The 15,008-nt window shown below is 36.8% G+C and overlaps 1 pseudogene; it reads right to left on the reverse strand.

Annotated features, from left to right (window-relative positions):
• Positions 1–7,771: 7,771 nt before the first annotated feature.
• On the reverse strand, positions 7,772–8,844 carry LOC133880513 (cytosolic sulfotransferase 15-like; annotated as a pseudogene).
• Positions 8,845–15,008: the final 6,164 nt, after the last annotated feature.

The following is a 15,008-nucleotide window of genomic DNA, read 5'->3' on the forward strand; positions in this document are numbered from 1 at the left end:
GTTGGGCTAAACTCTAAACTTGTCTATGAGTTTGTCAGCAATCCAGGTGGATGTCACAATTGAGTTCTTAAATTGCCTGCAACCCAGATGTTCACTTTGCATAGACCTTATCTAAAATGTCTCTTCATCAGGCAGCTTTCTGGCATATCCCCTATAATTACAATTTGGTTCCTTACACACAACTATACAATTTTGTCTCTCATTCCTTTTAAATGTGATGTCCTTCCCCCTTTTAAGATTGAACATCCTAACAGCCTCCCTGAATGTCCGTATATCTGAGAATTTCATCTCTAGTTCCAAAACTGGATCTCCCATGTCAACTGAATGGAACTCAGGCCCTAGAGCAGAGGTTATTTCACATTCTTCATCACTAGGTACTAGTGAGACAAGAATGTCACTTATACCCATATCAAAGTTATAGTCATCATCAACATCTTCATATGTCATTTGGCTAGCTTCAGTGTAGTCCCATCATCTTCACTATCATTATCACTACCTTCTTTACTACTCTTTTCACTACTCTCAACCCTAGGATTATCAGGTTGGTACATTAAAGGGTCCAACACCCACAACAACATCAACATCAAATAAGTCTTCATCATTACTTAGCTTATCTGCCCACCAAGGATCATCAAAATTAACCCTCCCTACGTATTCATCATCCTCTTCATCACCCTCTTCATTCCCAAAAGACACAGTGTATAATTCCAATATTACATGCCCAGTATGGCAAGCAAACAGTGAAAGCACTTCATGGTCTGAAGTAATTAAATACAAGCCATTAACAAGACTCTTCCTAGGATCTTTAAAATACATTAAATCCCCTGACCTATACCCATATTTCTTACATATACTTTCAATTTCAAAATATGATAATTTATCAAGGTCAACCTTCTCGTGATGCCCTTCAACTTCACCACATACATACGCACAACCAAACCTCTGGTCGAACCTACCCCTATAATGAACTTCAATCACCAGTTCACTACTTTCCATCCTATGAGGTCAATGATATAAAACACAATAAGTCACATATATAGTGGAATTAAATAAAAGGGAAAAGTCTTGATAACATCAACCAATATATATATGCATATCAAATCCTTTGGGGACCACCTATGGTTTTTACACCCACATGTCACCAATCAACAAAACACAAAGCATCATATTTTGAAGCAGCCAAAACAAAAGTCTGAAATAGGACTCTTGATAACATCAACCAATATATATATGCATATCAAATCCTTTGGGGACCACCTACAGTTTTTACACCCACATGTCACCAACCAACAAAACACAAAGCACTTTAATTTTGAAGCAGCCAAAACAAAATTCTAAAACAGGAGTCTTGATAACATCAACCAATATATATGCATATAAAATCCTATGGGGACGACCTACGGTTTTTACATCCACATGTAACCAACCAAAGCAAAACACAGAGCAGCACATGTCTAACAAAAACCAAACACACGGACCCAGTAAAGGCAAAGCACATGGACCCAACACCATAGAAATTAGCAACTGTATAAACCCTAAACAAAACACACGGACCCACGGACCCAATAAGTGAAACCAACTTTTGAGCTTGAAAAAGACACACCCAATCGTTGAAAGCAAAATCTGCAGCTAAAAGAAAGGCATAATAAACTAACTTCGAAAGGAATTTGATATTCCATAACAAAATACGATGGAATCTCAAATTGCACAAAACCCTAATTTGAAAAGATGAGTCTTTTTAACATACCTTGAAAAAAAACACCACTTCGATTTAATCACGAAACTTTCACCAACAGTGTCAATTTTCGTTTTGCTAGTTGAAGAAAACCCACACAGGAAGGTGAAATCACGAAGGCCGAAAGGAACATGGATAGGGTGTGTATAAACCCTAAAGAAGATGACGAACGGGTCTGTGCTTTTCGGCTCTAACTTTTAAAAATGATGGCTTTTGTTCATCTTTTTTCATACAAGTTGATGTGAACCCCGTCAAGAATAACGAGACCCAACAACGAAAGGGAACCCAAGACCGTTCTAAGGACAGATTCGAATGGAAAAAAACCTCGACCCGTTGTTTATGACAAACAAGAACCTCGGTATAAGGAAGACGCCACAAACGGTGGTGGAAATTCCGTTTGATAAGTCGAGATGAACGCCACAGGAAATCCCGATAAGTTCGAGTAGTTCTTCAAAGAACCAAAGAGAATAAAACCTCACAAGTTTTATGAATCATCAATGTCTCCTCGATTACATGGTAGGTACACCTATTTATACAAGAAAATTACTTTCGGAGAAAGTAGTTCTAATCCTAATAAGTAAACAAATCAATTCCTAGCAAGGAAAGAAAATAAAGTCCAAATCAATTCCTAGCAAGGAAAGAAAATAAATAAAGATTTTAGGTAGGTAAAGAAAATAAGACTTGCAATCCGATCCTTCTAAATTAACGAACAATCTCAGCAGTTCTTAGCCTTGACTGGATCCTTCTAGAACTTGAATCAAGGTGACAATTCTTTGTTGCCCACGTGGATCATGCTCAATGGGCCTCCCCGAATTTGCTTGAGCCCATAACTCTTGGATGAGTCCGTTGAGCACATCCTTGAACTTCTTTGCTCGTGCTCTCGTAACCGGCCCAATTGGTACTTGAACGAGATCCTTCAAAGCGGTGCCTTGATCTCCATCATTCCCCTCCTCTTGAAAAGAATTTGCCCTCAAATCATCACCTACATCAAAAGGACTCAAATCAGTAACATTAAAAGTGGTACTGACATTGTACTCACCAGGTAAATCTAGCTTGTAAGCGTGGTCATTGATACGCTTGAGGACTTGAAAAGGGCCATCTCCTCTTGGGAGCAATTTGGAACGTCTTTTCACCGGGAATCTTTCTTTTCTCATATGTAGCCAAACCCAATCTCCGGGTTCAAAAACCAGGTTGCGACGTCCCTTGTTGGCTTGTGTGGCATATTGTTCCGTTCTTCGCTCAATGTTGAGTCTTGCTTTCTCTTGTTCTTCTCCCCACCGAAATCCAACGTTCTTCTTGATCACTTCGGTAAGCGGTGCGGCTAAGCTACTGAAGTCCTTCACGAACCGCCAGTAGAAACTAGTAAGTCCATGAAAACTACGAACATTACCTACACTTGTGGGGCTCGGCCAATCTTGGATTGCACGTACCTTCTCCTCATCAACCTGTATACCTTGTGCACTAACAACAAATCCCAAAAATACAAGCTTATGTGTGTAAAAAGTGCACTTCTTTAAATTAGCAAACAACTTTTCTTTCCTTAGCACATCTAAAACGGATTTCAAATGTACTACATGATCGTCTATGTTTTTGCTATAAATGAGTATATCATCAAAATAGACAACAACAAATCTGCCTATAAATGCACGCAAAACATGGTTCATAAGTCTCATAAAGGTGCTCGGAGCATTAGTCAAACCAAAAGGCATAACTAACCATTCATACAAACCATATTTTGTTTTAAAGGCAGTTTTCCATTCATCTCCTTCTTTTATCCTATTTTGATGATAACCACTTTTTAAATCAATCTTAGAAAATATGCAAGAACCATGCAGCTCATCTAACATATCATCTAAGCGTGGGATAGGATGACGATACTTTACCGTTATGTTGTTGATGGCTCGGCAATCAACGCACATTCTCCACGTCCCATCCTTCTTAGGTACAAGTAAGACCGGAACCGCACATGGGCTCATGCTCTCCCTCACGTGCCCTTTCTCCAACAATTCACTTACCTGTCGTTGAAGCTCCTTTGTCTCCTCAGGATTGCTCCTATAAGCTGGTTGGTTTGGGATGGTTGCACCGGGAACTAAATCAATTTGTTGTTCAATCCCTCGGATTGGAGGTAACCCATGTGGTGTTTCCCGGGGAAGACATCCTCGTACTCCTGCAAAAGAGAAACAATAGAACTAGGCAAAGCAAGGTTAAGTTCGTTATTGTTTAAAAGTGCCTCTTTGTACAAAAGTACAATCATCGGCTGTTTTGAAAACATTGCCCGCTTGATCTCACTCACTTTTGCATAAAAATTCTTTTGTTTTCTCTCTGATTTTCTCTCAAGGGCCGAACTTTGATTTTCTTTCTCTCTCTCATTTTTCTCGGCCTCTCTCTGTTTTTCACTCTTTTTCTTTTGATCACTCTCCTTTTGTAATCTCACTTGATCCTCGTATACTTGCTGCGGTGTCAATGGTACAAGAGTGATTGATCGTTGATTAAGTACAAAAGAGTACTTGTTCGTAAAGCCATCATGCTTCACTTGCCTATCGAACTGCCATGGACGCCCTAGCAATAAGTGTCCTGCCTGCATCGGTGCTACATCACACAACACTTCATCTTCGTATTTATCGATTCGAAATGCAACTAACACTTGCTTGTTCACCCTTATCTCACCACTATCATTTAGCCATTGCAACTTGTACGGTCTAGGATGTTTTATCATGGGCAATCCCAATTTCTCCACCATAATTGTGCTTGCAACATTAGTACAACTACCACCATCAATAATCACACTACATACCTTGTCTTTAACGTAGCACCTTGTGTGAAAGATGTTCTCCCGCTGTACTTCATCAACTCCTTTTGCTTGCAAGCTTAATGCTCTTCTCGCCACCAATGTCAATGCGTCAGGGGCTAAATATTCCTCATCGGAAACATCCTCCAATGGCAGCATGTTGTCGGTGTCGGAATCTTCATTATCGGTCACAATTTCTCCATTGGCTTGCAACACCATGGCTTGCTTGTTTGGACATTGACTTGCTATGTGGCCCCTGCCTTGACATCTAAAACACTTAATATCACGATTCCTAGAGGTAGAGGCTTCGGTTTTACCTTGAGGAACGTGGCTGGTGGTCACGGACTTGGGCTCGGGTTTGGGCGTTTGTGACTTGTCCAGCGGCTTGGCTTGACTCAATTTCCAAGAGGTAGAACTAGAGTTATGGCCTGCACGTGTCCCACTCCCTCTCTTGAGTTGTTGTTCCACTTTGATAGCCATATGCACCATATCTTCCAATTCCACATAATGCTGCATCTCTACCTTATCATGGATCTCCCGGTTTAAGCCAAGTAAAAATCTAGCCATTGTAGCCTCCCGATCTTCCTCTACATTAGCGCGGATCATAGCAATCTCCATCTCCTTGTAGTAATCCTCTACGCTTCGACTCCCTTATCTAAGACCTTGTAGCCTTTTGTACAACTCTCGGTAGTAGTAACTTGGAACGAACCGTTTTCTCATCACTACTTTCATCTCCTCCCATGTGTCTATTGGGCGTTCTCTATTCCGCCTCCTGTTTATCACAAGCTGATCCCACCAAGTAATAGCATATTCAGAAAATTCAATCACAGCTAATTTTACCTTCTTTGTCTCGGAGTAGTTGTGACAATCAAACACGAACTCCATCTTCTTGTCCCATTCAAGATATGCCTCAGGATCAGATCTACCTTGAAAGGACGGAATCTTCATCTTAATACCACCCAAGTTGTTATCTTCACGATTCCTAGCTTCTCTAAATCTTCCTCCAGGTCTCTTATTGTTAACAATGGAACCCCGATCTTCTTCTTCATCAAAACCAGACCCATAACGCTCTTCATCCTCCTCCCTCGGTGGAACTCTTTCCCTTCTACGAAAATTACGACCGTTTTGTGGTTGCTCCTCACGTCTATTCTCCATCTGATCTATCCGTTCGTGAACCTGCTCCATCTCCATCTTCATCACTCGCCTCATCTCACTCATCATGGCCTCCATAAACATTTTCGGATCGGCCAATTTTGTATCACCTTCGACAATGCTCTTACCACTATCGTGAGACATGATTGCTGCAAAACAAAGGTTAGAAAGAAAAAAAGATCCTCACGAATCACTCTTTTACGTGTTTACACTCAAGAAGGTGGATCACTCTCCACTTGTGTTTCACTCAAAATAATATGGCTTTTACCCTCTGATGTTCTCACCACTCTTGCCTTTTTCCACTCGATAATTCTCTCTTAGTTCTTTTGAAACTAAACAAACAACTCAAAATTTCCAGCAACAATTCACCCAGAACTACTCAAGGAATTTCAGATTTGAACACAAGGAATATGAAAATTTTCAGATTAGAAATAGAAGGAATATGACAGTTTGGAATTTTGGAAGCACAGAATAATGAATTTTTTTTTTTTTTGGACTTTTTTTTTTTTTTTTTTTTTTTTTCTAGTCACAAGCAGCAATAATAATTGTAATTGCCAAAAACGATTGATCAGATTTCAACAAGCACATGAAACTATACAAAGGACAATTGAAAGCGACATGTAATTCAAAGATGGAAGTTGCAGATATGGAAAGAAAATCCAAATCTTGAAATTATTGATCTGAAAATTAAAGCAAAGATTCAAATCAATTAAGAATGGAATTCAAATCTGAAAATTTCAAATCTGAAAAATTAAAGCAAAGATTCGCGTAATCAATTAAGAATGGAATTCAAATCTGAAAATTTCAAATCTGAAAAATTAAAGCAAAGATTCGCGAAAATCACAAATCTGAATTTTGACACGATTTTGTTTTTGTTTTTTTTTTTTTATGATTAGCAATTGGCTTTTAAGAATAATGAAATAAAATTTCAAAATAGTGATGTGAAGGGATATGCAAACCTGAACTAGAAACTGAGCTCTGATACCAAATGATGTGAACCCCGTCAAGAATAACGAGACCCAACAACGAAAGGGAACCCAAGACCGTTCTAAGGACAGATTCGAATGGAAAAAAACCTCGACCCGTTGTTTATGACAAACAAGAACCTCGGTATAAGGAAGACGCCACAAACGGTGGTGGAAATTCCGTTTGATAAGTTGAGATGAACGCCACGGGAAATCCCGATAAGTTCGAGTAGTTCTTCAAAGAACCAAAGAGAATAAAACCTCACAAGTTTTATGAATCATCAATGTCTCCTCGATTACATGGTAGGTACACCTATTTATACAAGAAAATTACTTGCGGAAAAAGTAGTTCTAATCCTAATAAGTAAACAAATCAATTCCTAGCAAGGAAAGAAAATAAAGTCCAAATCAATTCCTAGCAAGGAAAGAAAATAAATAAAGATCTTAGGTAGGTAAAGAAAATAAGACTTGCAATCCGATCCTTCTAAATTAACGAACAATCTCAGCAGTTCTTAGCCTTGACCGGATCCTTCTAGAACTTGAATCAAGGTGACAATTCTTTGTTGCCCACGTGGATCATGTTCAATGGGCCTCCCCGAATTTGCTTGAGCCCATAACTCTTGGATGAGTCCGTTGAGCACATCCTTGAACTTCTTTGCTCGTGCTCTCGTAACCGGCCCAATTGGTACTTGAACGAGATCCTTCAAAGCGGTGCCTTGATCTCCATCACAAGTGTAAAAGACACACGTGCACGGCTTTTCTTCATCAGTTGAGAAGTAAGGGCATTCTCAACCGTTTACATCACTAACAGGCACGTGAGGCAAATTTCGTTAATTCAGACGGTTAATTTGGACGAATTCTCTAAATTGAAAATTTTTGAAACTTAATGGGGTGCAATTAACAAAATTGAAACATTTGTGGTAGAATTGCAAATTGGTGACAACTTCATGGGGGTAAATTGAAGTTTTTTTTTTTTTTTACATACTTGTTTTCGTTTTAAACTACTCGTATAAGAATAAAGATTTGAACGTGTTTTAATTTATATGGATTAAACTAAAATTAAGGATCTTATAATAGTAACATTTTGGGCTTTATACATTCATGCAAAGTTCCAGTAACCAAGGCTGAAGACATTTATTGCTTGTCCTAAGAGAACACTTTGAATGACAAACCAGAAGCACCTAACCTCTCCTCCATGAGTTTGGTTAATTTCTCCACCATAGTAGGTGACAGATAGTTCACCCAGTCTCCCACCTCACCCTTCCTAAACAAATATTTGTTTTCAAAGTTCTTAATCGACTTGCCAGATTTATTTACCTCCAACTCCTTCAGATTCTCAAAACTGCACAGTTCTGCAATCTTTTCAATGACACCACTTCTCTCCTCCTCCAAAGAAAATGGGAATCTCAGAAACTCTGCTAAAATTTTCAACTGAGAAGTGATGTCTTCTTTCATGTCCTTATACTTCAAGAACAACACCTTGTGAGGCTTCTCTATGCTCTCCTTCCAGTACCCCAACATATGCTCCCAAAAGGGTCCAAACCCTATAATCCCCTTGCAGTACATTTCAATGGCTTCATCTAGCAACATTGGCGCTTGAGATCCTGGCCTAAGTTTGTTCATGTAATGCCAGGAGGAGATGAAAGTATCAAGTGGGTTTCTGCAAATATAAACAACCCTGAAATCAGATTTCTTGATGGAATTAGGTAATTATGAAGAACATGGAACATGGGTGCCAAAAAGTCTAGGCTGAGGATGGTTTGAAAGATCAGGAAGCTGCTGGCCATTGGCATAGAGCTTGTACTCAAAGAAAGGTACAAGATCATGGGGGTTGGATGCAAGCAAAGGATGGCTGTTTGACATGACAGCAAAACGCTTGCGATTCACAACAGCAAAAGCCAAGGCGTTCAACCATGTGGTGCCTGATTTTGGTATGGTGGCCAACACCACGTCCGTGTCACTTGCTTGGAAGTGCCTATGGAAGGAGATTATGGCTTGAATCTCCGTTGGCTGGCACCAAAACCCTTGGAACTTGTAGATATGAGGGGTTCTGCATCCTCTCTCTTTGGGAAGAGAAAGAAGAAGTTCCTTGCATTCTTGGCTTAGTTTTTGATCTTCTTCTCCTCCTTCTGCTGCTGCTGCTTCTCCATCCCGTGATGGGTTTTTTGTGTAATGAGTGGTAACCATTGAAGCAGTACTGTCGATAGAAATTGTCACGAAAATTAGCTCACAAAGACTACGTCTGTATAGTTGGAAATATTTGCTATTTGTGCATGTTAATTGTTAACTGTTAAGCACGTTTATCACAAAATCAATTGAGGGCTACAAGTGCAATTGGATTTTAGCTTGGGTTTCCTAGTTCTTCACGTCTGCCTAGAGTTGCATTTCCTTTCTCAAAATCGACTAATTGAATTCCTTTGCCCCCACACTACTTTCCTTGAGAAAAATGCCTTTAGACCGAGGCTAGTTCCTTCCATTATACAAGGTTTAGAACTGTCATGATGTAGATTTTTGTACCTTCACGTCTGTCATGATTGTTGTAATTCTTTTACTACTCGAATTTATTTATTTATTTTGAGTCAACATTGTAGTTTGATGGCTGTAGCTAGCATGTAGTATTGGTTTCACAAGTTCAGGTCCCATATATACTTCTAGCTAGGGACTAGGGTGAAACGACGACGTGTCCATTCTAATAAAAAGAAGCAATATTGTACAACTATTGTGACCGTGTATGATGACGTTTTGAAACGCAATTAGGCTTCGAGAGACTAACGGACAGTGAAACGACGTGAATCAGCCTTCTAACTTCGAGAATATATATATATATATATATATATATCAACAAAAAGATTGGGGACTCAAACAAATTGAAAGTCAACTTTAAAAGTCTCAAAGAGATAGAGTAAAGAGCAACATGTTGAGAGAAAAAAGAGTATTTGCTAATCTAAAGACATGCAGATCAACATGTCTTTACTTTGAATGTCATATAAGAAGAGATTTTCATTTATGAAATTGCATGCCTTGGTTGGTAAGTTGATAGGAAAAATAAACAACTAGAAAAAAAAAATTAATTAGACTAGAGTTTTAACTTGTAGTTATTTAAATTGATAATGTAAGAGAGTTTATATAAGTTTTTTTTGTCCAAATTAAATAAATTTTGAACTGTCCATCTACTCATTCGAACAAATAATTAGATTCAAATTCATATAATCCTATCCCATTCAAAGGCGTGCTTCATCCAAAGACGACTAATACGTGTTGAGTTATGGATGTCATACTTTTTTTTTACAGGTTTTGTGTCCTTTTTTATGCTTAGATTGATTGGGGTGGTCCCTAGATAATATTTCTTGATTTTTTGCCATGCAATGGACACTTAGTTATAAAATAGCTTTCCATCCAATGGGCGGGTGACTTTTAGACTTTTATTTGGTTGAGTGTATCTGTGATTATTTATTTTTGTATCAAACTGCAAATCACATGCTTTGGAAAAACTTTGTATAATATAAATGTAGATTATAAAAAAACATATCATTAATGTATTTTTATGAATCCTCCATCTAATTTAAGGGGGCCGCAATTAATTAGTCTTTCAATTGATAGAAAATAATAAAATTTAATTAATTAATTTAATGGGTGTTAGAGGGCTGAATCACAACCACATCAAGGTTGAGAGTAACAAACAAAACAGCTTAAAATGTGTTTTTTTTTTTTTTTAGGGGGGATAAGTAGTGATTGATGAGGACTGTCACATTAATTTATAAATGTTGATAAATATTATATAAATTACCACATGACGGTTCACATTTTAGTAGTTGAGGAGTAATGCAAATAAAATGTGAACTGTTATGTGGTAATTCATATAACATGTTAAATTTCAAAGTATTTACATTTTGTTTATGAATTTTAAGGTTGACAGGTCTTGAAACCTACGGATTGAGATCTTCAGTAATTTATTGTATAAATTACTAACAATTTAACAGCACATTATATGTAAAAGGCTATACGAGACTCACGTATCCAAATAAATTTTGATTCTTTCTTGGCAGATTAGATAAAATTGATGTGAGCTCTTCAACATGTTGTGGATAAAAAATTGATGGACAACCTTATCATCAGTTACTAGGAAAACATGTTGGTTGACGTTGGCATGTGATTTTCGGTATTAAAGTCTGTCTTGTCATTCAGCATCGACAGGCCGTCAAAGATACAAGTGGACACACACACACACTGTGATCGTTGCCGACAGATTGAACAGACAAACAATAAGTGAAAGTGTTAATGGAAACCACCTTTTGGGTGTGAATGCTCTTCGGTGGCTGTTATTTTGTAGATTTTAAAATTTGGTTTTAAAATTTGGTTTTTAGATTTCAATTTATAAACTATTAAAAAGATATTATTTTAAAGTGAGGTAGCAAAAAGGCTGACATGGCACTAACAGATATAAAAAAATTGGACCAAAAACTCACGGATTGACCATTTTTTTCAAATTCGTGAAAAACTTAAAGATTGAAAGTTGATTTTTAAAAAATTATAGAGTGATCAAATCGTTCATTGACTCAAAGATTTATGAGACATTTACCCTTAATTTTATGGTAGCTTTCTGTGACATCATGGGTCTAAACCCTATAAAATCTCAAGGGTTAAATATACTTTATCCCTTTAAACTAGTAGTCATTATTATAAAATTTCACGAATTAACAAGTGTGACACTTAAACTCATCAAATTATCAATTTAATGCACTTAAAGACACATGACCACTTTTATATTAGCCTTTCGATAACACCTTTCATTTTTTTTAAAAAAAACCAAAACAATAAAATAATAATGGAAAAAAAATACAATTTAGCCCTCCAAACTATTATTTTTTTCTCTTGATGATCCCTTAAACTACTAAGACTTGCATTTTGCCCCCTATACTACCAAAACCTTTGCAAAATGTCTATTTTGGCGAAATATCCCTATAATACCCATGACACGTGTCATTTTTCAATTAAAAAAAATAATAAGATTATAAAAATTCAAAAAAATTCAAAATTTTTTTTTAAAAAAACTAAAATTTTATTTTATTTTATTTTATTATTATTTTATTTTTTTGTATTTATGTATTTTTTTTTCAAAAAAGATGGGTGTTTGTGGTGGCGTTATTTCCCAACCGCAACCCGATCTTCTCGACACCCCTCCGATCACCGTCCGTTTGCTATGCCATGATGACTAATTTTTTTTTTTTTTTTTTAAAAAAAATTAATTAATTTTTTTTTCTAATTTTTTAAAATATTTTGAATTTTTTTTTGAATTTTTTTTAATAGAAAAATGACATGTGGCATTGGTATTATGAGAATATTTCACCAAAATGAGCATTTTTCATAGATTTTAGTAGTATGGAGGGTCAGAGTTCAAGCTTTGATAGTTTGGTGGGCCATCTGAATAGAGGGTAATAGTTTGGAAGGTTAAATTGTATTTTTTCCAATATTAGAAAAAAAAAAAAAAAAAAAGCTTCAAACACAAATGGTGGCCAAACCATCCCATCATGCTAGGGGTGGCCTTCCGATTTTCGACATTTCTAACCAGTTTCGCACAATTTCCTGAAGATGCAACCATCAGGCACTGTTTCTACAGAGTCGGAGTCGACAAGGAGTGGGGCAACTTCTGCAGTAAAGCCGATCTGTTATTGCGAGCGTCTGGCTTGTAGGTTAACCTCCTACACCGAAAAATATTTTCTGTAGAAGGTTTCTAAAATGCCAGAATTACAAGGTAATTTAGGGTTTAGACTTTTAAGTGTATTTTCAGCTGGGTATGTCGCATATCTGTTAACCGAAAATCTACAACAATTTTTAAGAAGAGCAATGCTGCTTAGTTCAATTCTTCATTTTACTGTACTTATATAAAAATAAAAAAAAAATGGATTGGGTTGATTTTTTTTTTTTTGACGAATAAGCAAGCAATATTAATAACAACTATGAATCACCAAAAAAGTGAGCAAAGAAACAACAATACAACCAGAGCCAGCTATATCACAATAGCAACAAAAACCAACAAAGCAAAAGAAACAACAAACTAGAAACAACAAAGAAACAAATCTGGAACTAATACAGAACGTAACAAGCTAAATTCCAGATTTGACAAATTCTAATATTCTCCCAAGTTTTCTTAAATTTGCTTGAGCCAGACATTCTAATACGAACTTCCCAAAAAATCAACTTCAAAATCTGTTCTTCAGATTTGGGGTGCCCATGAAACTTAATTAAGTTGATTTTTATTTGGCAGTAACGTTTCAAATTTTTAGTTGAAAATGTTATTGTGCTAAGAGATACAATGTACATTTTTACAGGATTTATTTATGGAAACTATTGTAGTTTTTTTTTTTTTTGGAGCATGTATTATCCCTTGATAATTTTCTGAAGATCAATGAGTTTTATGGAAAAGTGCATAAAGAACCTATGACGATTAATTTTCAAATAACATAAGCCAGAAATAACTTTTGTTTCTGTTTGTTTATTTTTTTGTTATCGTTTTATAGATAAACCGAGCTTGTGGTTTTTGGCAATGGGTTGATCCCAAAATGTGTTCACATGGAGAGAGGTTGGTAGGTCGTTTGCGTGAATGGCATGTAAGTTTGATTGAAGAAGCTGAACGATGTCGTACAATGGTCGAAACTGAAGTTGCAAAGTTGAAGGCGAATATGGGGATAGAAGAAGCCGAACGATGCCGACTTATAGTTGAAGCTGAAGTTGAAAAACCGAGGGCAAATATGGAGATTGAAAATGCCGCCCTTCGTACAGAAATTGAGATTCAGGGGATCAATTACCAAACAATGAAGAAGATTTATAAGACAATAATTATATGTACATGGATATTGATGATTGTGTATCTGATTATGGTTGGATCAGAATCGAAGGGTGTATTCAATTGCAAACATGATTGTATGTTGTTACCATGAAGATTTAGGGTGATGTTGTTTAGGGTTTAGGGTGATGTTGTTTTGGGCAGGGTTTAGGGTGATGTGTTTATGGTGATGTTTATGGTGATTTTGTTTTGTACACACCATCCAATAATTGTATGTGTTTATGGTGATTTTGTTTAGGGTGGTGTTGAATGTTACTTTATGTAGACCATAATTGGTACATAATGGATGATGTTTTTGGAAATGAAAAATGTCTGTGTGTTGAACCTATTTGAGTTCGGTTGTATGATATTGTAGCCAAGCATGTCCACTCTAATTTTGAGTTAAGCATAATTACCACACCACAAACCAAACCTGTCCAAACCCATTTACCAAAACCATGCATTTACCAATACTATGCATACCAAAACCATGCATTCACTCTAAAATTTGTCCAAACCCATCTACCAAAATCATGCATTCATAACCCAAATCTGTCCAAACATACCAAAACCATGCATTTACTACACCATAAACCAAATCTGTCCAAACATACCAAACCATGCATTCATAAACCAAATCTGTCCAAACATACGAAAACCATGCATTTACTACACCATAAACCAAACCTGTCCAATTTTCATAAGCCAAACCAAAAGTGTCCAACTTACATAAACTACATGTCCAACCCTTTCCTATATACAAAATACTATTATATTCCAAAAAACAAAAACATGACCAATATCAGAAACTTCAATGCTTCAATTCTGGTCTTTTCCTTTTCGGCTTTGACTCAATAATTTGTAATCCTTTTTCAATGGTATGGGCAATCCTTTTTCCTTTCACCGGTGTTGAGGATATTGTCGCCGCACCATGTTTTGCAACTTGTGGGGTTCTTGGGGTTAACACAAATACTCTCCCTCCTCCATCAGTACTAGGCCTAGCTGTGAGGTCAATCAAAACAGGTGGAGCCTTTTCAATTGGAATACTCCGCCCTATGACCCTGATTCGATTAGACACTCTTCTAACTAGTATGCGTGATTTGGGTGCTGGCGGTTGCCTGTTCCAGCTGGGCACTCTAAGTCCAATAGGATTTTCCTGCCATAAGTTTAAACTTTGAGAGATTGATAAATAAACAATATGATGCATTTTAAAAACTAAACTTAAAATAGATAAGTACCAATTCTCTCTCAACTGTTGCAGTAGGTGGAGGTGGTCTAGGTGCTAGCGGTGGTCTAAGTTCAACATGATTTTCCTGCCATAAGTTTCAAATATGAGAGATTGATAAATAAACAATACGATGCATTTTAAGGACTAAACTAAAGTAAGATAAGTACCAAATTTCTCTCAACTGTTGCAATAGGTGAGGCAGTGGGTTGCTGATTAATCAGTATCATCCCCAAGTAAGTAATTAACCTAAATTTTTTGCTTGTAATGAATTGCCTACTATTTTTAGGGCTGGTTGTGCACCTCCCTTTCGACTGTTG

The sequence above is a fragment of the Alnus glutinosa genome, chromosome 10 (assembly GCF_958979055.1).
Source record: "Alnus glutinosa chromosome 10, dhAlnGlut1.1, whole genome shotgun sequence".
In the NCBI taxonomy this organism is placed as follows: Eukaryota; Viridiplantae; Streptophyta; class Magnoliopsida; order Fagales; family Betulaceae; genus Alnus; species Alnus glutinosa.